The sequence below is a fragment of the Canis lupus genome, chromosome 6, assembly GCF_048164855.1.
Source record: "Canis lupus baileyi chromosome 6, mCanLup2.hap1, whole genome shotgun sequence".
Lineage (NCBI taxonomy): Eukaryota > Metazoa > Chordata > Mammalia > Carnivora > Canidae > Canis > Canis lupus.
Genome location: NC_132843.1, coordinates 43,203,574 through 43,229,223, shown reverse-complemented (window position 1 = coordinate 43,229,223; position 25,650 = coordinate 43,203,574). Strand labels below are relative to the sequence as shown.

General features: G+C 50.5%; 1 protein-coding gene and 1 long non-coding RNA gene across 4 annotated transcripts in view; one reads left to right on the top strand and one right to left on the bottom strand.

The window, feature by feature from the left end:
* Positions 1-25,650, top strand: part of ITPKB (inositol-trisphosphate 3-kinase B) — a 93,156-nt gene that overhangs the window by 4,963 nt on the left and 62,543 nt on the right. The gene's annotated exons all lie outside the window — the stretch shown is intronic.
* Positions 10,659-12,461, bottom strand: LOC140635493 (uncharacterized). The gene is made up of 2 exons (XR_012032808.1): positions 12,106-12,461; positions 10,659-10,954 (listed from the first exon to the last, which is right to left on the bottom strand). It is a non-coding gene; the product is annotated as an uncharacterized lncRNA (long non-coding RNA).

The following is a 25,650-nucleotide window of genomic DNA, read 5'->3' as shown; positions in this document are numbered from 1 at the left end:
TATCTCTGACCACGGCCACTCAGAACTTTAAGCTTCTACTCTGCATCCTTCTCGAAGGTATTTTGGACCTCAAAGCACGCCCCTCTTCTTGACTCCCACTTAACTCATCACAGTCTGAATTTTTGAAGACCAGGCGTTGCTTTTCCTGAGACTCCGCTTGCTGCCAACAATAGGGGAGGCAAATGTGTATGCAAAATCGGGCCCCATCACCCTGGCGTTTTGTGGCAGGCCAGGGCTTGCGGGCACGGGACTCCAACTTTGGGGGAGGGATGGTACACCTGGAAAGAGGTGGACAAGCTGTAAAGTGCTGCTCCTGGCAGGTGGGACTCACATCTCTCTACCTTGGTGCCGGCAATTACAGGCCTAGTGGAGGGGATGGTCCTCCGTTCCACTCTTCCCCTTGGCTTTTAAAACCCAGAAGTGTCACTGGCACGGCCAAAGTTGCTTTAACTTGTTCTCCAGCTTTCCACTGGGCCTTTCTAGTGGTGGATTAGCAGCTCCTATTAGCTGTTTCTCAAAACAGCTTCTGTGTCCCGGTGTGTGAAAAGGACTGTTGTCAGGAAGTCAGCTAAAGGGGAGATCAATAATGACGGGTGCTAATTTTTTTTTCATTTGCCAGAGGGATGCCAACTGAGAGGTCAGATGGTTGAGTGGTGTTCTGTTAGCAGACAGGTCCCCAGGTAGAGGTGAGGCGACGGGGGGGAGGTGGTGGTGGCGGGCAGGGTCTGACAGTTGAGCCTCCTACTCCTGAGCTCAGCTCAGGTCTTGATCCCAGGGTCCTGAGTTCAAGCCCCACATTTAAAAATAAATTAATTAAAATGAAAATTTAAAAAGGAGGCCTGCCTGGTATCCAGCCTCCTTCCCACCTTGCCAAAGGTTTTCAGACACCCACAGAGGAGAGCCAGGGAAAAATCCCCTCCAGCTTCACTCTGAGTCACGTGAGGCCGGTGGGGAGGGGCCAGTGGGGAGGGAGTGTGTGGGGGAAGGGTGGGCAGCCAACTGGAAATTATGGGATCTTAGGGACTTTTCAGCTTTTGGGTGAATGCTTGCACGATAAGGTGGGTTTTCTTTTTCTTGTATAGATTGTTATGGTGGAACCTTATCTGTGATTACTTGATATTGCTATTTTGTCTACAGAAGGCCAGACATCTTGATCAACTGGGCCTTTTGGCTGTGCTCTCAGTGCTTTATAGATAAACCCGAGCGGGTGCTGTCTGAGGAACCCCTTCTCTTCTGGGGACTCTGTTGCTTCTGCCTGGAGGGCTGCAGTCCACTGCGGGTGCACAATTCTCAGCCCTTCAGACTCACGCACGCTCCATCCACACTTACCTGCACACACACACACATACACACACCTGTCATCCTCACGCTCGCTCACATCCACATACTCACACACTCATACATGCTCACACTCACCCACTCATACACTGACATACACTCACACTCACATACTCACACACCCCCACCTGGTCACCCTCACATATGCTCACACTCACATATTCACACACTCACATGTTCATGTTCACATTTAAGTGCTCACAAGCCTTATCTTCCCACGTTCACATGCTCACACACCCTCATGTTCATGCTCACACGTGATCACACTCACTCATTCACTCTTATGTGTTTGCTCTCATAGTGCACTCAAGTGCTCACACTCATTTCTCACGACCTCACACTCCCACATTTACCCTCAGTGCTCACAGATACCCTCATACACACTCCCCCTCATGCATGTTCCCCCCACACACACTTCTGCTCACACACGTTCCCCCTCATATACATTCACCCTCACACATGCTTACACATACATTCACACTGACTCCTGCACGTTCCCCTCACACACACCCTCACATATTCTCACACACACACTAACACCCACTCTGGCTCACAGATTTGAAATGACACGTTCAGCCTGCCAGTCACCAAGTGCCCCTGTCCCAGCCCCACACTGAGAACCCACCTTTCCTCAGAGTTAACCCTGTCGTGCTTTGTGTGGCGCCTCCTCTCTTTCTGCGGAGGAGTGACTGTGGGGAGCTGTGCTGGCCGTGGCCACAGTCCAGGGAAGCCTGAAGCTGGGTCTCTCCCACTCATCATGGGTGGAAGCCCCAGGGGCCTGCGGACCGGAATCCCAAAGCCCTCCCTGTGGTTGCAGACAAAGTGAAAAGCAGGTAGCTTGGGAGTGCACTCTGCAGATTCTTTAGCCATTTAGATTATGCACATCAGCAGCAGCCTTTTCACTGGTGGAAATGTGCTGGGAAGGCTGGTCTCCTCCCTTGCTTCCACCAGCAGGAGCTGTGCAGACAGCCTCAGAAACACCCACAGTGTCTACGGCCATACCACCCTGAACGCGCCCGATCTCGTCTGATCTCGGAAGCTAAGCAGGGTCGGGCCTGGTTAGTACTTGGAAGGGAGAAACACCCACAGTGTAGGCTTTTTGCTTCTGACAGCCTGACACAGAGGCCTGTCCCTGAAGGAGAGGGCTCCCAGGCTTCATACCTGTCTGTTCGTAAAGGATCAGATGCTCGAAATTGGCTCAGAAGTGATTGTATTATATGCCTTGTGTCCCAGGGCTTAACTTAGCCACGCTCACACTAACTGGTCTCTGCCATCTGAACAGAAGCGAATTGCACTGAGCAAGGGTGGTGTTCTTGCTTTTTGTTCTTTAAGACAACTAAAAATCCCATCAGCACTTCTTGCCTTCCCTCTGTCATTCCATTAGGAAACCCCAGGCTTAATGCCATGAGTTAAGATATGCATGCATCTTACTCTAAAAAGTAGCATTTATTGATTTCTTCCAAAATTGTCTTATCAATTATGTGTATGGAAAGCAAAACAAAACCCTGGCCTAATTGCCTAGGGGATCCATAGAGTAATATCATACAAAATCCTTGCCCTTCTTAATGCTTGCCGTTTTTTGAGGTTTTATTTATTTATTTGCGAGAGAGCAAGCATGAGCAGCGGCAGAGGGAGAGGGAGAAGCAGACTCTGCAGAGCCGGGACCCCAGTGCGAGCCTGGATCCCAGGACCCTGGGATCATGACCTGAGCCAAAGGCAGAGAGAGACTTTACCGACTGAGCCTCACCAGTGCTTACTATTTCTTAAGGGCCCTTGGAATTTCGTTTCCTTTCCTTTCTAAAAAATATTGAGTAGTTCTGTGTTTTTTTGTTTTGGTTTGCTTTTGTGAGAGACAGAGAGAGAGAGAGAGAGAGAGAAACTAATACACAGAGTAAGAAATTCAAACAATTTAAAGTGGTTTTATGTGGGGGTACTTAGCTGGCTCAGTCGGTGGAGCATGTGACTCTCGATCTCAGGGTCATGAATTTGAGCCCGACGTTGGGTGTGGAGCCTACTTAAAAAGAATTTTTAAAAAAAGGTTAAAATGGTTTTATGTGGTTTTGAGAAGAATAAAACTTTTATTTTGGGTAAACCGAGTTAAAATCTAAAAGTGTTAGAGGGGTACTTACCAAAAAAAGAATGTAATGGTGAGAACTTTTAAATAGAAAATCCTTCTCTAGATGAGATTACAGAAGGCTCAGATTTGTGTGGTTTGGAGTTCGGGTGACACATGTGTCTGCCTTAGATGGGGCACACTTTTCTCCCGTGTCCGTGGGGAGGATCTTTCTGACATGGCCTCAGCTCCTTTGACCCTTGCGATCTGGGACGACTCCGAGTCATCCATGTGAGGTTCAGGTGTTACTCTGCTCTGTTTAGGGAGAAGGAAACCAAGACTCAGAGAGGGAAAGAGGCCCCAGGACGACCTCTGTGGTGCAGTTTCCTCCTTTTAAAATGTGCATGTTGCATGAAGATGATCCCCTGGAGGTCTGTCTAGTTCTGTATAGGCAGACCTGGGGCTGTCTGGGGCTGTTTAATTCTAGACTTTTGAAGTAAAACTCAGCATCTGTGAAGTATGCGTCAAGGTGTCTGAAAGTGTGGCTCTCAAACAGTGAGGCTGAAACTGGGCATGTTTAACTTTGTGCTTTTACTTAAGACCCGTTAATCAATCTGCCTCTCTTTACCTGAAGAGTGCTTCTTTGTCCTATCACATGGAAAAAGCATCATCAATTCTCGATGCCATACCTGAGATTCTCTCTCTCTCTCTTTTTAAAAGATTTTATTTATTATTCATGAGAGACACAAAGAGAGAGGCAGAGACATAGGCAGAGGGAGAAGCAGGCTTCCTGTGGGAGCCCAATACGGAACTCGATCCCAGGACCCTGGGATCACGACCTGAGCCAAAGGCAGACGCTCAACCACTGAACCACCCAGGTCCCCTCATACCTGAGATTCTCGTAAATAATCTCATACCCAAGATTCTCACAAACGTAATGGTTGGATACCAAAATGTTAACCTGAAAAGTAAAAGATGCACTCCATCACCTGAGGGCTTTGACCCCCTTAGATATTTGAGTTTGCAGACAGGTGGTCCTGCACAGAGCCAACACTTCAGATGACTGTTTTATCAAAGGGGAGCTATAGAGAAAAAGAGAGATCGATGTGGAGGCATCACAGAAGCACAGCTTAGGGTTTACCTGGCCTTTGGGTTTCACAAGTTATTAAACTAACCAGGTGCTGCTTTTAGAGAGCTGCATTTCAGGTGTCAAATAAATCACTTTCAGGGCTTTTGTTCTTAAAGCGCTGAAGTCACTTCTCCGATTTTGTTGGCATGTACGGTCGAATGTAGTCACAGATTAGATTAGTTCTGTGTTGTTTATTTATACTCCTAGGGGTATCGATAAGATTGTCGAGGCTTGTTTTATTTTGGCAGGTTTCAACTTAGTTAGCTAAAGGAGGAGTTTTGAGGTATTTAATGGGAAGAATTTTATATTTTGGTAGAAAAAACTTGTATAGACTTCAGATCATCAGCAGGTGATTCAGAATTAACTTTGAACTCCTAGACCATGTTGTGGTCACGCCTTTGGGGTGGAAGGTTCTATGGAAGGTCTGGGCATTGCAGGTTGTGCACAGTGGGCCCTGCAGGGATTTTTCCCTGGCCACATAGAATCAGCCTGGGGAAAGATGTATTTTTCACGAATTGAGGAGCATACTGTTTAGGAAATCAAACCAAACCCAAATGTGAATTCTTTCATAATACAAAAAACCATTCAGAGCACCAACTGCCTGCCATTTCAACAGCTGGATATGTGGGATTTTGTATGTCTGGCCCTCCTGAGACCATGCACTTCATGGAATGGCATACTGTTGACTTCATGGATCGAGGTTATTGGCCCTGTAGGTGGTCCCGACACACAGAGCAGGAGCACCAGCATTGTAGCAGTCCCTCAGACACATGGTTCCAGGCCACCCCGGGGGTTGGGAAAAACCTGCTGTCTTGGTCTCACACTCGACTTGCTATCATTCTGCCACCAACCTTGAGTCCCACTGTGCTGCTCCCAGACCCTTGGTCATTCATTTTCCCAGGAGTGAACTATGATTTGAAAGACAGTTCAGGTCTCCTTGGCTGAAAGACACCAGGGGTGTATATGATCCCATTAGGAAGTTGAACCTCAGTTCTTGGTATTAAAAAAACAAGAGCTTTTTCCATAGTGTATGTAGTTCTCATAAGGCAGAGCTGGATCCGGGAGAGTCTCTAAAGCTCATATCCACCAATACCCACATTTTACAGATGAGGAAGGCAAGGCCAGAGAATGTTCAATGCAGTGACAAGACCACATTTACTCTTCTTTTCACTTAAAAAACTTGATTTAGGAGCAGCCCGGGTGGCTCAGCAGTTTAGTGCTGACTTCAGTCCAGGGCGTGATCCTGGAGACTCAGGATCGAGTCCCACATCGGGCTCCCTGCATGGAACCTGCTTCTCCCTCTGCCTGTGTCTCTGCCTCTCTCTCTCCTCTCTGTGTATTCTTATGAATAAGTAAATAAAATATTAAAAAAACCCTCAGTTAGTATATAAGCTCCTTGCTTCTGTTGGGAGATCAACCTGGGCTTTAAATGTAGTGCATGTTTTCAAAAGATTTGTTAAAGGGAGGGAGGGAGGGATGGATGAGCTATGGTACCCTTGCAGCATTGTCTACCCATGAAGGAAAAGGTCGAATCATCTAGAAGGTGGAGAACAAAGGAGAAGAAAGAGGATGGAGGTGAACTCATTGCTTCCTCCTGTGACCTCACTGCCATAGAGTTAAGGGTGCCTGACCGGGGTTGGGGAGACTCGGTGACATCCCTGTCTGCACCTGGCCTGCTAGCCCCCAGGGAAGGTGGAGAGAACAGGTGTGATGTTGCGGGCCTCTGAGTGTCAAGGGAGGCACCGTTGTCCGCAGCAGCAGGTGCTAGTCGAGGTGGGCTTGGGAGACCTTCCCAGTGTCTGCTTGGGAAATCCGCTGGGCCCCTTGCCAGAAACGCTCTGTAGCAATGCTCAGATTTTGTTGTGCTTCCATTTTCATCCCAGTGCAATCCTGGGAAGTGACTCTGCCCCAGCCCAAAAGGCTGCAAGGCAATGAATTTCTCAAAGGCCGGTATTTCCAGGCCAGCTGTGAGTCCTCAGGCCGTGGACCAGGTGGGACACCGGGAACCAGGCTGGCTGCCTCTTCCGTCTCTAGTTCCTGGACTGGTTTCCTCGCGTCCAGTCTCAGAGATGGGAGTCCGTTAGGGCTGAGAATCTGGGGGACACACGGTGAAATAGGTCGCCTGTAGGAGTACATGCTGCGGGTCTGTGCTGGCACCTTTCACCCTGTGTTCACAGGGGAGACCCCTCTGAGGCTCTCCCTTGAAGGCCACACCTGGCGGGCCTCTGATGAAGCGTGACTTGTAAGAAGTCAACACACAGACTTTTGACTAACTGGTGTGTTTCTCGACCATTCCATTGAGAATTAGCTGTTAGAAATCAGATCTTTCCCCTCCGTTGAGCTTTACTTGGGCATTTTATTGGCTTGTTATCACTTCATGGAAGCCCATTCAGTGGAAGTGTCTTCTGCAGGCCTCTAGTCAATACGACATTTTTTATTTCCTGAAATGTTTACTTCTCTTTTGTATTAAACCAGCTAAGTTTTACAAGGAACCAGAAACTAGGAGCTACAGCCAGTAAGCAAGCAGAACCAGCCTCTGCAAGTAATCTCTGTGTATAATTTAATGAGGAAGGGGGGCTACGTTTTTACTCCCCACCCTGGAATAAGTTGGGAGACTTCTCACCCAGCCCAGGGTGGGGGTGAGGGGTGAAAAAGAGCCTCCCTCTCTGAGTTTGCTGTTAGACTGTTAATCTAGCTTTGTGTGTGTGTGTGTGTGTTTGTGTGTGTGTGTGTGTGTGGTGAAGTTCAGGTGGAAAGGGAAAATGAACTGATACAGCGTCTCAAACAGAGGCCTGGAGATTATTTCCATTGACCTGGTGACTAAGATTAGGGGTGGCACAGTTTAGAGGTGATAAGGTATATTACTGGTGTGGGGTGAGGCCCCGAGGAGCTCCTCCCTCAGGGGGCTCTCCCCTTGCCCACGTTTGTAAAGTTGTTATTAGTGCATCAGAGGGCAGGGGTTAGGGGACTTGTGCCTTTGGTTTTGGGGGCACCCACAACTATTTAGTTGTAAAGGGTCCTCAGCATGCTGCCCCCCTCACCACTTTCACCAAAATGAATAAACTGGTGTTTTCCAAGGAGAAGCTTTTTATCCGACCAGCACTCATGGCTTTCATACTCTGCAGGGAGGGTCTGGCCTGCCACAGGGATGGGGAAGGAGGTATCTGCTGGCTGGCCATCCCCCAGGGCCATCTGCAATCTCTGTTGGTATAATGCCAGCTGGTAGAGCCTGGGCAGGTCCAGGGGAGGTCACTGCACCCCCCAGGCAGTTTCCAGCAAGTGTTTTTCCAATTTCACTGACATTCTTTCCAGGCTCAGCTCAATTTGTTTTCGCCTTCTCTATGGCAATTGATGGCTGGGTCGTAAAGTGTGTGATTCTGCAGGATCTCCTGAGAAGGGCTTCCTCCATAGCTGTCCGGGAGCTGATGCTTGTCTGATCCTCTGCTCTGTGTGGGTGTGTACTGTTGTGTAGTGTTTTTACAAGTTAGCTACCCGAAGCGTGGATTTAATAAAGTGTACCTCTTAGCTATGGGGAGACGGCTCCAGCTGGGTTAGAGAGAGGAACTTGGAAGTATCACTTCTGTAATGCTTATCTAACCTGAATCTGGTAGCAGGAAACTGAAAAGGCCCGTGTACGACAATGACATAGACAGTTTGATCGCTTAACAATGTCAAGTGGAAAATCCAACCGCAGCCGGTAGCTTAAGAAATGGCTAGGACGTTTTGTGGGGACAGCAAATCCTGACACTCAGGTTGCTGAGCCGAGGGTAGGAAATGTGCTTGCTGCGTGGTGGAGCTGGGAGGCTGGGAAAACACTCTTGAGGTTTGGGAAACTACTGGAAGATAGTAGTATCTCAGGATGCAGAGATGGCTGCTGTGGGGGACATTTTGAATGCCTTGTAGTTGGTATTTTATTTTATTTGTTTTATTTTAAGGTTTTACTTATTTATTTGAGAGAAAGCACGAGAGCAGGGGGAGGGGCAAAAGGAGAGGGAGAGAGACAATCTTAAACAGACCCTCCACTGAGCAGGGAGCCTGATGCAGGACTTGATCCCAGGACCCAGAGATCATGACCCGAGCTGAAGTCAGACGCTTCACCGACTGAGCCACCCAGGTTCATAGTTGGTATTTTAGTCTAAGATGTTTTGAATGCCTCTTCCACCCTTCCCTGCCACCGTCACAGTGGCACGGCTCATTAGCATTGAGTATCTTATTCATTCCAAGTCACTGGGCAGGTGGCAGGTGCAGGGCCTCCTCTGGGAACTCTGCTGGGTGCATTCCTGGAATGCAGTGTGTTGGAAGGACCTGTGCTGCTCAGATTCGCACCTGGCCTCTTTGGGCTCTGGCTCCTCATCTGTGAAATGGGTATATGGATAAAACCTTTCTAGCTCACGTGGCCTTTGCAAGGCTCTAGTGAGGTCTCGTCTGTCATTTTCAGAGTGTGAGTCTTTCCTGACTAAACTAGTTTTAATTATGAGCACCAGGACGCTGCTTTGAAAGCTTTCCTGAAAGAGGATGGACAAAGGCAGGCTGCACTCATGCAAGATGGTCCCACGTCTGTGTCGCCAAACCAAAAGTTGCCAAGGGCTGTGTCGGAAGCAGTCCCCTCTTGCCCAACTGGGCCAGTCTTGATGGGGTTGTCGCCGTGAGGGCAGGGAGCAGCAGTGAGTAGGCATTCTGGGATCCATGTCCTACTTTACATGAGCCATCAGTACAGCTGCCTCCTGCCTGCACCACCATCTCAGCCAGAGTGGACTGCAGACGAAGCATCCTGCCTGGGCTTTGCGGTCTCGCACATAGGTGGGGAGCAAAAGTGATGGAAGTTCAAGAAGCCAGAGCAGGTGCCAAGGGGGCCCCAAGGTAGGGGTCAATGTTCCTGGCACAGGGCTGTGAGCTCCTGAATAATGGAGAGGAGACCATGCTCATCTAGAGTTTGAGGATACTTAATGGGGGCGTTGGTTTTCTCCAATATCACGCAGTGTTTTTCTCTTCTGCGTCCTAGAAAGCTAAAGGGAGGAATCCAGCGAAGCCTCCAGTTTTTAGAGCAGGTGTTACATTCGGCAGGTAATAGACTGGACATTCCCTAAGTATGGCTGGGCCCTGGGCTAGATCCAGAAACTTCTGTATATAGCTGGCTACCTGGGCTGACGAGCAAATGTTGTGCCCCAGTGGCTGCCCAGACATCAGGCACTTATGTGCCATGTCTGTGTCTGTCTGCAGACGCCTGTGCTGGAGAGAGAATGGCCTGATGCATGCTTTCTCTGTCCTTAGGGATCTGCCCTCAGAGGCAAAGCTGATGCCAGCAGATGGACTCAAGATTTGTGAAACTCAAGAGCAAGTCTTATGGCCATAAATACAAGCTCGTAGATGAAAGAGGAGCTAATAAATAATGAGTTGATGTTGGCAGGTGACACAGGCAGGCAGCTCCTGTGCGTGTTGTGCAGCCAGGGGAAGGGAGACGGAATTGGAGCACTGGCCCCCGGAAAGGGAGTCTGATGAGACCTTGAGGACGCTGCCACCTCTGTTAGAAGTGGCCAAGCAAAAGGACTCTTGTGGATCCAAAGGCTTTAGGAGGTTAGAAAGGAAGAGACAAGTTGCTCCCTGCACCCCCTCCTCAAGCCTTAATGCCCTGCACTGAACTCCATGCAGATTGACAGGCAGCTGCTAAAAGATGCAGTGTGTACACAGTGCATGTAAATGTGATGTGGAAGGATGGAAGGCCGCCTGTCCCCACCCCAGTTGACTGGTGTGGCCTCAGTGGGTTGAGTGCAAGCTGTGGGACTCTAGAGAAATGCCTTCCTTTCTGGCCCTCATTTCAACATCTGTAGGATGGGGCTGATGGTACCACCTTCGGGTTATAGGGAGGGCTGCTCTGATGGGTACAGGAGTAGGACAGGCGCAGGAAGCAGGGGCTCGGCCTGCAGACCCGAATTCACAGCCTCATTCTTTCCCTGAGTTTGTCCTTGGGGGGACTTCACTTCTCTCCACCTCAGTATCCCTGTCTGTCTCTCCTGGCTTGTTGAGAAGATGAAGTGAGCTGCGCAACCCGTGGACCCAGCGGGGGAAGGGCCTGAGTCGGAGTCGCCGTCGCTGAGTGGGGGGGCCCCCAGTCCTATCTCAAGTACAGCTCGTGCAGGATGACAAAACTGAAGGCAGGATTTACTCCCCAAAGAGGTTTCTCCATTGCAGGAGAGGTCAGGCTTTGTTACCAGGGCTCCGAACTTGGAGTCTAAAAAAACAATCCAACTCTATTCCACTGCTGGCAAGAGGTGTCAGGTTACTCCCCTGGGACCAGTCTCTTTTCCTTCTGTTTTTGAGGTGGAAACTGGCCGAGGTCATCCAGGCAGGGAGAGGGCCCAGCATTCATTCCGGAGTGTGGAAAGCCCCATCCCTTCTCTCCCTCCCCTTGCTCCTCTGTTCACCCATCACAGCTCCTAAGAGAGAGAATGGAATATATATGCATATATGAGATGCCACTACTTTGCATAGTTGAGGCTCTCAGGGCCTGGGGTCTCTGAACAAGTGTTTTAACTGGGCTTCCCCATGCCATACCTTCTGGCAGGCTGGGTGCATGCCCACTAGAGCAGGCTCTTTCTCAGATTAAGGAGATGCTTTCTTTCACGGCACGCACCCAACCGAGGCCCCTGAGGACCCAGCTGGCAGGTGTCTGCAGGCTGCTTTGCGCCGCCTGCACCTCCTCTGAGGGGAGCAGAGGAGAGCTTGCCCAGTATCCCCTGGGTTACACTGCTGCTCCTTAGGGCCGGGGTGGTGGACGGAGCCCCAGCCAGGCTCTGGCAGGACTGGGACTGTGTGGTGACAAGTCTCACCAGAGCAGCACGGGCCTGGGCCAGATGTGGCCACAGCCTGGGGCACCCCGCCTGCCAGACACGGGCTTCTGCTTCACTACACATGGAATACAGGATGTGCAAATCCTTCTTTCTTCCATGGCTGTGATGTGGAGCTGGCAGCCTGCCTGCCGTGTTAACCCTTGGGGTCCCTATCTTTCCTGCCTGCCGCTGGTCCCCACAAGCCTCTGGGCAGTGTCCAGGCCCTGAAGGGTCGGCTTCTTCCTGTGGCGTTTTGGAACCATACCCCCTTCCGGAGAGATGTGTCTCTGGCCTGGCCTCTGCTTACATCTTCCTCCAGCCCCAGACTCCTGCCCTTTGCTGGGATCTAGAGGCTGGCGTCTGGGAGGAACGAAACCACTAACAGAGCTTGTTAGTATGTGGCAGCCTTGACCTCAGAGGTGGTATGAGTGGCAGGGCTCTGGACAGAGGCTCTCTTATTGCCCCAACCTGGAAAAATACACAGTGCCCTAATTAATTTCCATCGCAGGATGAAGCCGTAGGGAGCAGTGTCTGGGACCCTGTTTGCCTTGCGGTATCACACTATACATTAAAAACGATCCTGCTCCCTCGGGAGGGCTGCCTTCCGCCTCGCTGCAGGCTGCTGATTCACAAATCCAGAGGCTGAACACAGTTCTACAGGCCTGGAGGCCCTTCATGGTGTCCCTTTTGGCCTAGCCTCGATGCTGCCGCTGACCCTAGATGCCACATAGCTGGCGGGGGAGGCAGGAGAGGCTCACCCAGAAGCTGCAGTTGGAGGGAGCCCCGGGTCCGTGTGGGTCAGCCCAGAGGGAAGTGCCCCAAGCATCCCAGTCTGGCTTCCCGCTGCCCTTTGGGAACACATGACACTGACTTTGGAAAGAGGATTCAAGAACCTCAAGAAATAGTTCACCATGACCTCACAACCAGGTATTCTAGAGGAGAATGCAAGTCCTGAATGGAGGTGCCCCTCCACGGGGTCACGAGGGTGGCTCAGTCTGTGGAGCATCTGACCCTTGATATCTGATCAGGTCGTGAGTTTGAGCCCCATGTTGGGCTCTGCGCTAGACGTGGAGTCTACTTTAAAAAAAAAATCAATCAAAAAATAAAAATAAAAAACATAAAAAATCAACTGCATGAAGGACAGGATGGAAGTAACTTGGCTTGTCAGTACTTCTTGTGAAAGTCACCGGGAGTAATGATGTTATTAAAGATTCATAAATTGGGCAGCCCTGGTGGCTCAGCGGTTTAGCGCCGCCTGTAGCCCAGGGCGTGATCCTGGAGACCCTGGATCAAGTCCCACGTCAGGCTCTCTGTATGATGCCTGCTTCTCCCTCTGCATGTGTCTCTGCCTCTCTCTCTCTCTCTGTCTCTATAAATAAATAAAAAATCTTTAGAAAAAATTAAAGATTCATAAATTAACTGTGTGGTACAGCTGTTAAAAGGGCTGAGCTGTCTTGGGGTGCACAATAGTCATAAAATAAGAGTATCTATTATGTGCAAGGCACTGTCTATAAATCACTTCATTTAATTTTTGCAAGCAAGCAGACTGCCAATCAGATGGACACAAGGCTGCTATCTGCATAGCACAGCCAGTAAATGGCAGGCCTGGGACCCCAGCCCTTCCTCCCTGCCACCCATGGGTCAGTTGGTCGGTCACCGGGAGGACAGAGGAGATGCTGCTCTGTGTGCAGGGAGGGCTTTGTTCAGTTCTGGGCCATGGGCTTCATGGGGATCAGGGACTGGCTGTCTTGTGTACAGAGGAGACGGAGGGTCATTGCAGAAGCCTTAGCGATGGATGGTTGAGAGCATTTGGGTTGCTTATGCCTTGGACACAATCCATCTGGGGGGCAAGAGAGTTGGCTTCACACAGTTGCCCTGGAGTCGTGCTTCAGTCTGGTTCAAGATCAATTTTCTATTCTCAGAGGTGAAACCAAGAGAGGATTCTTTTCCTTTTCAGTGAATGGGCCTTTGTACAAAAACACTCAATTGATAGAACTGCAACAAAGGGGAGCTTCTGGAGCTGCCTCGGAGCTCCCAGGCCTGGTGGGGAGGGAAGCAGAGAAGTTAGAGCTCCTCGCTGCTGCCCACGGAGCTGGGCAGTGAGCCCCTGACTGTGGAGAAGAGGAGGGCCCCCAGGCATTCCAGATCCTTCTGAGTGACACAAGCTGTGTGTCAGACATACCAGTGACACCTATACTGGAATTGAGGGCATCGTGCGGCAGTACCTGCCTGCGGACCTCAGTTAAATTAGGAGATGTGGTACCATCAAGAGAAGAAGGTTTATTCCAATGGGACTGGTAGACAGGAGGCCCAGGCTTGCACTACCTGGTTGTACTGAAGTTCCTTCCCTGCAGGAAGAGACTGGCTTGGCATGGCTTTGGTGGGCAGAGCTGAGTAGGGGGTTGGGAACTGCAAGATGCTGTGGTGCTTCCTTGCATGGGGGCACCACAGTGCCACCATGGGAAGGTGGCCCCCGTGAGCATGGAGGAGGTGCCCGAGGGGTGGTGAGCAGACACCGCAGACCAGGCGAGCCCCTGTGGGGTGAGCACCATGCCTTCCAGGGGACCTTAGTTGGAAGTGGGATTGCTCACCCTTGCTTTTCACTCATCTTGAGACTCTGATGAAGCCGTCACTCTGTGTTGTGTGTAATGTCTAGCCTCCACGAACAAAGCTGCCAGGAACACGCACATGCAGGTTTTTGTGCGAACTGTAAGCTTTCACTTCTTGGTGATGACGAATGCCCAAGAGTGCAATTGCTGGGTCATATGGTAGTCACATACTTAGCTTTTTAAGAATCAGCCAGAATGGGATGCCTGGGTGGCTCAGCGGTTGAGCATCTGCCTTCAGCTCAGGGCGTGATCCCGGGATCTGGGATCGAGTCCCATATCGGGCTCCCTGCATGGAGCCTGCTTCTCCCTCTGCCTGTGTCTCTGCCTCTGTGTGTGTGTGTGTGTGTGTGTGTGTGTGTGTGTGTGTCTCATGAATAAATAAATAAAATCTTAAAAAAAAAAAAAGAATAAGCCAGACTGCATCCGGAGTGACTGCACTCCTGTGTGTTCCCACCGGCAGCGTGTGACCGGCAGCGTGTGAGCAGTCCAGGTTTCCCAGATCCTTGCCAGCACGGGGTGGGGGAGAGGGTCGGGGTGGGGGGATGGTTACTGAACTTTATTCTAGCAGCTCCAGAGTTGCATGGGTCTCTTATCATGGTTTTAATTTGTTTCTCCCTATGGCTAACGGTGTTGAACATTTTCTCATGTGCTTATCATCTGTACGTCCTCTTCGGTGAAATGATCTGGCTTTAAAAAAAAAAATCCCCAGAGGTGCTGTAAAACACGGGCAGGATGTCAAAAGCCTTGTGCATTCGTCATACACACACACACACACACACACACACACACACCACCCCATTGAGGGTGCTGCCCTCTCTATGCCCTAGGGAGGTGCTTCATCACCCTTCAGGTCCCATCTTGCCCCCACCTCCTCTGATCCAGAATAGAGTGATGGCCCCCTGCAGCCTCCCCTCTGCCATGGACCCCACCCACCCACACCATCACCTGCCTGCCCCTGTGGCTGCAGGATCCCACCAAGGCTGACTCACAGGGCCGATATTTAAGAGAAGCTGTCTGTTAATCATTGGGCCTGGAATAAAAAGAAGAACAGGCAGGAGCATGGAGTGTCTCCTTGGCACCTGGCTGGGCCTCCTGTTGGGCCTCCCCAAGGACAGTGGCCGAGGAACAGCCTCCCCTTGGAGCTTCCCCTTGGGTCTGTTCAGCCCGGCCTGCACTTTGCATTTAGTTTTGCAACACTGTCCTGCTGAAGGTCCCAGAAATGCTTCCCCTTTTGTGTTCACAAAACAGAGAAGAAAAAGTATGTGTATCATTTAAAACTGCTCCAAACCGTGGTGACCCAAGTACTTTTTCTGCTTAGAACCAGCACTAAATCACCCCCTTCACCGTGGGCGGGTGGGCAGCAGGGTTGGTTTTCTGCCTTTTGCCTCCTGTCTTGGGAGAGGCTGCAGGAAGTGGCCTTGAGTGTTAATGGGGTGGCTGCCAGCTTGAGGGTCTGCTGGAGGGTCTGGTCTCCACCGGGAAGCAGGGTGGGGATGCCATCTGCTTAAGGATGCATTCACCTTTGCTTCTCTGCCTGGTGACAGGCCTGTGACTTCACAGCGTGTGAAATGCACATCTTCACTTGAGTGACTCATAAAAAAAAGGTGGGGCTGTTTGTTCCTCCGTCTAATGAAGTATAATATTTGCAAAATCTCCTTTGGTAAATTGGTACCAACAATCTGTCACAAAGGAGGAATTGTTTTCTACGTGGGCTTAGAGGATTTTTGGAGAACGAGTGGAGGATTTTTACATGAGGCTCTGAGTCTGGGTGGTGGAGATGGTCTCGTGCAGGGACATGAGCACAGGCTTTCCACTCAGTCCCTATGGCCTACTAGAATATTCCAGCACATCTTAGCAGTCATTTGATGGGGCCCAAGATCAAAAAAAGGAGCTGAATCACATGATAGTTTGGTTCAGAATCTTTTTCTGGTTTGGTACTTTCTGAAAGCCAAGTTTGACTCTGGTTTGAACTTATTCGATGCTCTTAAGGGAAGAAGGAGGAAAAAAAAAAACACAAACCCTTGTTACATTCCTGGTTCAAATTAAAATTTGATATTTATGCTTGTTTTGAGGTTGAAGAAATAAAATGTGCTATGGCTCTTGGTGAGTAGTTCATTTTGATTCAAGTCACTTCTCCAGATAGCATCACAGTTATAAAATTTATTTCCTGTGAACCTGCATTCTTCCAGGATAGTGTGTGTTAGTCTCATTTCTTAGATATTCTAGTTAACTGAGAGTTACTATGAATTGCATTCGTACTTTGCAGTGAACTGGAAGTCATAAGATACTCAACACTCAAACCAATAGAGGTTTTACCAGATGCACAGACTGTCTTTTGGGGACCTGGAGGAAGGTTTTAACCACTCCTTGCAATTGGGGTCAGCTCTTTCCTTACATGGTCCACAGACACGTATTGGGTGTTGGCCGGATCCAAGTTATGCTAGCAGGTGGAGATGTGTGTGTAAGTAAAGCATAGTTCCTACCTTCTTGGAATCATAGTTCAGGGTAGGAGGCAGATCACAAGAGCTCACACCTATTAGGCATCTATCATGGGTGGGCATTGAATGAAGAGTTAAGTGACACGCTTAAAATCACAGTAATGCAAGAATCATGACATGAACTCAGGCTTTCAAACTGTAGAAGAGGGTTTCTCAAATTTGGCACTGTTGACATTTGGGACCAGATAATTTTGTGTTTTGGGGAAGCTATTCTGTGCACCCTAGGATATTTAACAGCATCCCTGACCAGCAGCACCTCCCCTGATTGTGGCAACCCAAACTGTCTCCACACACTGACAGATGTGCCCCAAGAGGCAAATCGCCGCTGGTGGAAAGCTGGTGCTCTAGAACTTGTCCTGGTAACCATGGACACTCCATGCGGCCTTCCCAGTGGTGATGCTGCAGTACTGTGTCCAGGCTTGTGTGTGTGGGAAGGTGGGCAGGGGATAGGCCCATCCAGAGTCCTGCTGGAAGCAGAGGACCAAGGCCACTCTCTCTGGGGCTGCCAGGAAGAGAAATTGCAGATAGTGCTATTTGTATGGAGTTTTGATGGAGTTCACCTAGGCAGAGGAAGGGGAACTATATCCAGAGTAGAAGGACGCACACACAAGCACGAAAGTGAGACACAAGGTAGTTTTAAAGAATGACAATTAGTTTGCTGCAGAGCCTCCCCTTCCCTCCCTCTTGCTGTTGTCTTGCTGCCTCCTTTCAAGCAGCAAGCTGGTTCACATCCACCAGAGGATTTTTTCAATCACAGGTTTGCATTGGTCAGGACAGGTGAGACTCTGTTGCAGTAACAAACAGCCCCACAATCCGTGGTTTCAGACAGCAAAGGTTTACTTCTTGCCCATACTGCAGACCTGGGCTGGGTCAGCTGTGCACTCTGCCATGTGTTGTCTTCACGCTGCCACCCAGGCTGATGGGGCAGCCACTCTCGAGCATTGCTGGTCACCATGGCAGAGAGAATGAGAATATGGTGAATCCCATACTGTTTCAGAGAGCTTCAGCTCCAAGAAATAGCACGTTTCTCTTCTGTTCATATTTCTTTCTTTTATTTTTTTCAAAAGATTTTATTCATTATTTGAGAGGCAGAGAGAAAGAGAACATGAGCTGGGGGTAGGGAACAGAGAAGAGGGAGAGGGAGGAGCAGACTCCTTGCTGAGCAGGGAGCCTGACATGGGACTCGATCCCAGGACCCCAGGATCATAACCTGAGCCAAAGAGAGATGCTTAACTGATTGAGCCACCCCTCTTCAGCTCATATTTCATTGGCCAGGTGAGTGTTGTGTCCTCACCTAACTTGAAGGGGGCAGGGGCATTGAGTCCTACCATGTGTCTAGGAGAAGAACTGGAAATATCTGGGGACAGCACAATGTGTCGGGCCCTGTACCTGAGCCGTGTGAGGGTGGGCAACTTGTCATGGCTTTGAGGGCCTCCTAGCTTGGCCTCAAAGAATGGCCTGATGGCAAGTTCAGTGAGAAACTGCTGAGCGAAAAGAGAAAATTAGACCATCAGGATTTCAAAAAACTAATTCTCTGAACAAGTCAGGGGGGAGGTCCCTGTGGTTTGGGACTGGTCACAAGCCCTCATTTTGGAGTTATGATGTTGGGGTGGGAGAAGGTGTTCTAGTAAACATGGCTGGGACACGGTGGACTGTGTCTGCGAGGTGGGAGTAGTTGATCAGGACCCCAGGATGCTTTCTCTGGCTGTTATTGTAGGAAACAGAACAATTTTGAAGCCCGAGCCAAGTGTCGAGCAAGATGGTATTCTTTGTGAACCATGGATTTACGGGGTTGTTTGGAGAACTGCGCCAGGTGTGAGAAAATGTGACTGAGGCTCTTTGGGATGCTTTCAGAAGGCCGAGCAAATTCCTTATAAAACTGGGAGTGTGTTCCTTGTTAGAAACTCATTCAGACCACGACTCTGTCCCAGGCCCTGGAGCGGGGAGATAGAGACAGAGCCTGGCTGCGGTGGACCTAAAATGGGATAAAACCGGAAACCTGTGGGGAGGACACAGTCCTTGTCACCCCTCGACAGGGGGCACAGAGGACTTAGACACATAGAGCTAAAAATAGTGGCTGTTGGCCAGTGACGCGCTCTCTCCAGACCTGGTTCCCACTCTATTTCTGAACCGGTTTTCACCATGGTGTGCAGTGGGCCGGGGCAAGGCAGGTGGACAGAAGGGGGGCAGGGGGCCACAGGCATTGACTCCAGGGAGACAAGATTAGTAGCAGCCAACTGGGAACTGGGGAGGTAGGGGCATTCCAGAGATGGGGAGAGGCCGGAGCAGCCAGCTGGTCCAGAGTCTCCTCCCCAGCGGGGGCTTGCTGGAGCAGGCACATGTCTGTGTGTGTGTACAGGAGTGTGCATGTAAGAGTGCAACTGCACATGTGTGTGTGGTGTGGGTGGAAGTGTTCATGCATGCGCCCCCTCAGAGAAGGGCTGCCCTGGAAGGGTGTGCAGAGGACCAGCCTGTGGTTTGCTCCCTGTCCCCCATCTGGTAATCCAGGGCACCCATGACATGGTGGCTCCCCAGCATTTTTCACACCCACAGCCTGTACCGTTCTCTCACTCTGAGGGCAGCAAAGCGCTGTTGGCCTTCTAGAAGCTTTGGCAGGCTGTGCAGGACCAGGTAATATAAGACTGGAAGGAGCCTGAGCAGATAGGTGGCGGCTGAATGCAGGGCCAAGGCAGCCAGGGCCAGGACAGCTGCCCTTCCGCCCAGGCCAGTGCTTCCTCCACCCAGACCACCATCCTTTCAACACCTTGACTTTCTCAGCTGCAAAATGGGTATGCTTCATTCAGCTGAGCAGGAAGTGCTTGCAGATGTGCCTGCTCTGGGAATTTGTTTCAGTAAAGGGGCCCCAGCGGTGGCATTTGTGGCTTGGCTCTCTTCACCTTCTGTCTGCACTGCCCACTTAGCGTGGGGTGATGAGGAGGGCAGGGACCTGGGCTGCTGTGGACCTCACCAGGGCCTGACGGTGTTCAGCCAGGGGCCCGGGCTCTGAGAAGGGAGACCCCGGCCCCTTGGGGTGGTCGGAAGGTAGTTCACCAGGCACTTGCCCTGGGCTTCGAGGTCTCCGGAAGACACAGGTACTATATATAAAACCACGACGACTATCTCTCTCTTGCTACGTTTCCACCCTGGCGGCTTACTGTACACCACCACAGAAGTTTCCTGAAGCCCTTCTCCCGGGGCCCTGGGGCCAGGCTGGGGCACTTGCTGTGAGACACTGAATAACCCCCCACCCCCCCAGCCCAGGAAGGCTTGCTGCAGGGCTTTCTTAGGAAGAGGGAGGGGAGCTAACGGTTTCTAGAAAAACACCACCCGCACACGGGGTGCACCCATGGGGGGCAGGATCTGGGAGTACAGCACAGTCCCAGACTGTAGCAGGAGGGGGCGTGCAGGAGGACTGGCTATGTGGCAGACACCCTGGCAGGTGCAGCTCAGACCATGGACAGTGGTCCATGAACAGTGGTCCTGAGGGATTCTGTTGGTACTTGTTGCCTCTTCGATAAGCGAGAGGAGGTCCACATGGGCTCTGGTGACTTGGAACTTCCCTGTGCAGCTTTTCCAACTGGGGCATTAATGGGGAGCACTCTTTATTTGGGACTGCCCAGCCCCTGCAGGCCACTTAGCGTCTCCAGCCTTGGGGTACTGTTCCCCAGAAGATCCTCCCCCTCAGCCACCGTGCACCCCTCCCTGCACATCCAGACACCCTCTCGGGCCCGGGCAGGTGGTTTCTGGTTGGCAATCACTGCAGGGAATTACCTATTTTGGCATAATCTCAAGAAGATTTCAGGCAGTTAAGGGATTGGGGAGGAGGATTGGGGGAGCGGGAATGTCAGGCCAAGCAGTATCTTGTCACCTGGGACAGGGTGTTGGCCAAAGTTTTTTAAGTGATGAAGTTACGTTTTTTGTCCTCTTATGAGTACTGGGAACCACCAGTAAACTGAAGAATATTTTGTGCCCATTTCCTTTCTTTCCTTCTTCTGTCTTAAAGTACTGTCACTGCAGGGTTGCCTCTGGGTGTATGACCAGCACAGTGCAGGCCTCTCGTGCCCAGGGTCGAACCCTTGGGGTTTAATGCTGCGTAATCACTGTCTTGAAATAATTTTTTATTTTTTTTAAGGATTATTTATTTATTTATTTATTTGAAAGAGAGAGAGAGCAGGAGCAGGAGGAGAGGCAAAGGGAAAGGGAGAAGCAGACTCCCTGCTTAGCAGGGAGCCCAATGTGGGGCTCGATCCCAGGACCCTGAGATCATGACCTGAGCTGAAAGGCACTTCACTGACTGAGCCACCCAGGCTCCCCTTGAAATTCTTAATAATTCTGTCTTTGAGTGTGTGTTTTGTAAATGAAGCCCCCCGCACAGGCCCCACCCTCCCAGCAGCTGCTGACGCCTCAACCAGGACCTGGGTAAGGGCTCTGGAGGTCCGGTGTCCCCACTGCTGGTGTCCCCAGATGGGGTGAGCCGGTCAGCCCCACTGCAGGCTGGCAGAGCTGCACAATGAGCCCCATGGTCACTCTCCTGATCCAGGTTCCCAGTGGGAAAGAGGGTTCCCCTGAGGGTCTGCATTGGCCTAGAGATGTCAAAGAGTGGAGAAGTGGCAGTACCAGGGAGAGACTGCAGAAGAGGGGCTTCCATTTGTTTGTCCTTCGTGCCTGGAGCTCCTTCTTACCTGCACTTTCTGGTTGGTTTTCTCTATGTCTCTGTGAAGAGCCGAGGCAAGCTACTACCAGGGAGCTCCGCTGCCACAGGAGAGTCCCTTCTGCTCTGTTGAAGGCCTGGGGTGCCAGCTGCCCCAGCCCAGGCTTCTTTCCTGGCCATACCTGTTGGCACCATCTATAGTGGGCAGCAGGCCAGAGGCCAGAGAGGGGCAGGGCCGGGAGCTTGCTCTGGCTTTCACTGGGACCTGGCCACATCTCATGGCCAGCTGATCATGAATCTTCTGGAGTCAGTGAGCTGTGTCTTCACGGGTACTCGCTCAGGCCCAGCTCTGTGTTCGTGCTGGCCCGCAGTGGGACCCCACAGGGAGCATGGGCAGGACTTAGGGGCCAGTTTCATTAAAGGATTGTTTGTAAGCAGGTGGATAGTGCCACGGTGAGCAAATCACACAGACCTTATCCTGGGCCTGGGCGACTGTGGAAAAAAACAGCCAAGTGTGACCTCAGATAAGGTGAGTCTGTAGTGGGTGGGCAGGACAGGTGAGGCTGATGTGTCCCCACCCCCCGTGCCGCTTTTCCTGGCTTGTTGACAGTCTTGGTGGCTGCATGTTTAGATGGGGTAGGGCCAGGGAAAGATCATGTCTTCTGCTTCATCTAAGACGTTCTTGGGATGTTGGATGTCAGGGGCCCCACCATTCCCAAACCAGCCAGGGCCATACCGCAGGGATGCCCAACCCCTTTGTGTCACCCGAGCCTTGTGTATTGCTGTAAAATGCATACCGGACCTTCCCATGCATCAGAAACCCCGTGAGGCTGGATGCACCCAGGGCAGCCTGGAGGCTGAGGGGCAGAGAGGCCCTTGTCCCTACTCAGGTCCCTGGCAGAGAAGAGAGACCCCTGGAGCAGAGGCACAGAAGCCTCCCACGTGGGACACATTTGTACCAAAAAGTGACTCGTCGTTTATCTGCAATTCAAACTTACCCGGGTGTCCTGTGCTTTCTCTGGTAGCCCTCCCCAAAGGGCTGTTCTGAAATAGCCTTTGTGAAATGTGTGATTCTGGAAATGGGAGCGCTGGTGGCCAGGAGGTCCCCTATTAAGGGACCAGACATCTGGCACCCTGTTGCCCAGTGCTGTCACCAGCTTGCCATGTCATCAGGGGTCGTCCTTAGGTCTGTACAGTGGGCACAGGGCCTTTTCTTCTTCCGCTGCCACTTGGCTCATTCCCAGGGTGGGACACGATAGCAGGTCCTGGCTGGCACCTGCTGAGGACCCCCACCTCTCTAGTTACAAAGCACTTAGCTCACATAAGAGAAAATTGCAACTCTGCTGTCTTGAACAATAAAGAAAACGTGTAATTCCACCTTCATGAGTAAGTCCCAGCAGAGACAGCTCCAGCGCTGGGTAATTCGGTGGTGCACCAAGTGTTTCTGGGGCCTGGGTCCCTCTGCGTCAGCTGTCCTGAGCCCAGGGCATATTGACCTGCCTCCTTTCCTCTTGGGGCCACAGGACGGCTGCTGCGGGGCCAGGTGTCCTGTGTGGACACCAGAGCGTTCCCTGGAGGAAGCAGAGGGGACGGCCCTTCCTTGTGTCCCAGGTGTCTTTCTCAGAAGACCCCTCCCCCCCGCAGCAGACATCCATCTGTCTCAATGACTAGAACGGGTCACATGCCTGTGCCCATGTCAGCCTCAGGCAGAAGAGTGACTCAAGACCATTAGCATTTATCGCTGGAATATCTCCAGTGAGCACACATTTTGCTGAGGTTCCTTGCGGGGGGATGGAGGCACCCAAATAAAATCAGACTCCTCTCTCTGTGGCCCCCTTGTCCTAGAAAGGGTTTGAGGCACTGTTGATTTTTTTTCCTCCGTCCTTTTTAATTTTTAACATAAACTCAGATATTACTGAGAAAGAATCTAATGGTAACCACAACAAAATGAACGATTTTAACTCATTCCAAGTGTACTTGGGTTTTTTTTTTAATTTTTTATTTATTTATGATAGTCACAGATAGAGAGAGAGAGAGAGGCAGAGACACAGGCAGAGGGAGAAGCAGGCTCCATGCACTGGGAGCCCAATGTGGGATTCGATCCTGGGTCTTCAGGATCGCGCCCTAGGCCGAAGGCAGGCGCCAAACCGCTGCGCCACCTAGGGATCCCTGTACTTGAGTTTTTGATAAGCTGCATAACTGTTGTACATAATTATAATCTGATTGTACTCATTTTATCTTTTGATTTTATCATTTTAATGTTAACTCATATGTTCAGTGAGAATATCATATAATAGTAATACCAGCACCAAACTTTTATTTATTTTTAGGCAATTTATTTATTTATTTTTTGGAGAGAGGGAGCATGGGCACGTTGAGGAGGGCAAAGAGAGAAAGAGAGGATCTTAAGCAGGCTCCATGTTCAGCGTGAAGCCTGACTCGGGGCTCGATCCCACAACCCTGAGATCATGACCTGAGCTGGAATCAAGAGTCTGATGCTCTGGGATCCCTGGGTGGCTCAGCGATTTAGCAACTGCCTTCGACTCAGGGTGTGATCCTCGAGTCCCTGGATCCAGTCCTGCATTGGGCTCCCTGAATGGAGCCTGCTTCTCTCTCTCTGCCTGTGTCTCTGCCTCTCTCTGTGTGTGTCTCTCATGAATAAATAAATAAAACCTTTTTTTTTTAAGTGTCTGATGCTCAACCGACTGAGCCACCCAGGCGCCCCAGCACCCAACTTTTACCAAGTACTTCTATGCCAAGCACAGCTCTGAGTGTTTTATATAGATTATTTATCCTAAATCTCACAGCCACTCATTGTTTTCAGAGGAGGAAAACAGTATCCAGAAGTGTGGTGCCGCCTAGTTCCTGAGCCAGGGCTTTGAACTTCTGCAGGAGTACGTCCTCATGCTCCTCCCTAGGTACAGCTGTCACCGTGTGCAGCCATGGGCATTTTTGTGAAGGTTACCTTTCTCTTCTCCTCGTGGTTACTTCCTTGGGAAGTGTTCCTTTGGGGATGTCATCCTCAGTATCCGAGAAGAATGAGCAGCTGCCTCCTCGTGCCTCCTGTCTGCAGAGACTAAACCAATGACATAGCCGTCCACAAAGTCTAAGGGCTGCGGTTCCTCCACCACCACTGGCTTTTCTTTATATTTACTACTGTCTGACCGTCCCTTCAAGTTTTAATTTGTAATTCTTCAGTTTTCAAGTGGGACTCTCTATACTTCCGTGTGACAATGGCCCTAATTACTATGTAAACTCCTACTGATCTACACTGAGCAACTGTCTAGCTGTCCTGTGGCAGTGATGGCATGTGTTGATAGCATTTTTATATAGCGGGCTCTCAGTTGCTGTTTACAAATATTTTTCTGTTCTGTGGTTTGCTCTTAAAATCCTACTTTATTTGCGGCTGTGTTTTCATTCTGACTTATTTTAATAGTTTTTTTTTTTTTTTTTTTTTTTTGCCCCTTGTGAAATCATTCTTAATGGTGCTAGCCTGGAAGTAGGGACAAACTGGTTTTTGAGGGAGGTGTTTTTTACTAATTTTTCTTATGCAACCAACCTTTGGGATGGGTTCTTAGAGGACTAGACTATGTCTCACCATAAGAAAGGGTCTTTTAAAAACCTCTTTTTGAATTCCCAAGAAGCCCTGGGCTCAGAGCAGGTGCCTGGGTGTTAGCTAGCTGGCCTGTGGCCATATCCAGCCACCTCCAGTCTCCTGGGCATCGAGTGGCAACCGACACACCCAGGCCCAGAAAGCCAGACAGAGTGGCGGCTGGAAACTTCATGGAATCCTTGTAATTAGTAAGGGAAAAGGCCTGTTAGCTCATGTGGTGTCCTCCTCCTCCCACGGGCCCCAGCCAGCTTTAGAAGGTGACATATAATTTGCTCCATTGCCTGGAGCATTCAGTTGAATTTTTATGGGGCTCCTCTGTGAAACCCAAGAGCTGGACCAGATCAGTGATTTTTAACCCCTTTTGGGTCTTGTGTCATTTTGGAAAGTGGTTGAAAATGGTGCATCCTCCCCGCTGGAGAAATGCATACTTCACAAACCATTCTGTTCGCTCTTGCAGGACATCTGTGGCTGGAAGCCCATCTCAACTCCAGCTACAGTCTGTAGACTTAGAACCCAAAGACTTGATCTCTGAGCTCCCTTTCAGCAAGTTCTAGAAAGTTTCCAGTCAAGGAACCTGGAAGTGGGCAAAAGGGAGCTGCTGGCACTCACTTGGAACAACACCTGTCCAGCCCCCAAAAGAGTTTCACTATCACTATCATATTTGTTACTTGTTTGCTATTATTTGTTATTTTTCAGGGTTGAGTTCAACTTTGTGATACTATATCCTTTCCCTTCACCTGACTCTAAACATTCTGTACTGCCTATGACTGAAACTATTGAAATCCTCCAGGTTTGTGGGGTAGCAGCTTGTGAATGCTCTTTGACCTTTGAAGCACAGGGACGGGGAGCGGGGATATCTGCCCAGATGCTTCCCCCCTCCCCCCGCCCCGCGGCACGCAACTCCCAGCAGCTCTCAGCCTTAACCCTCAACA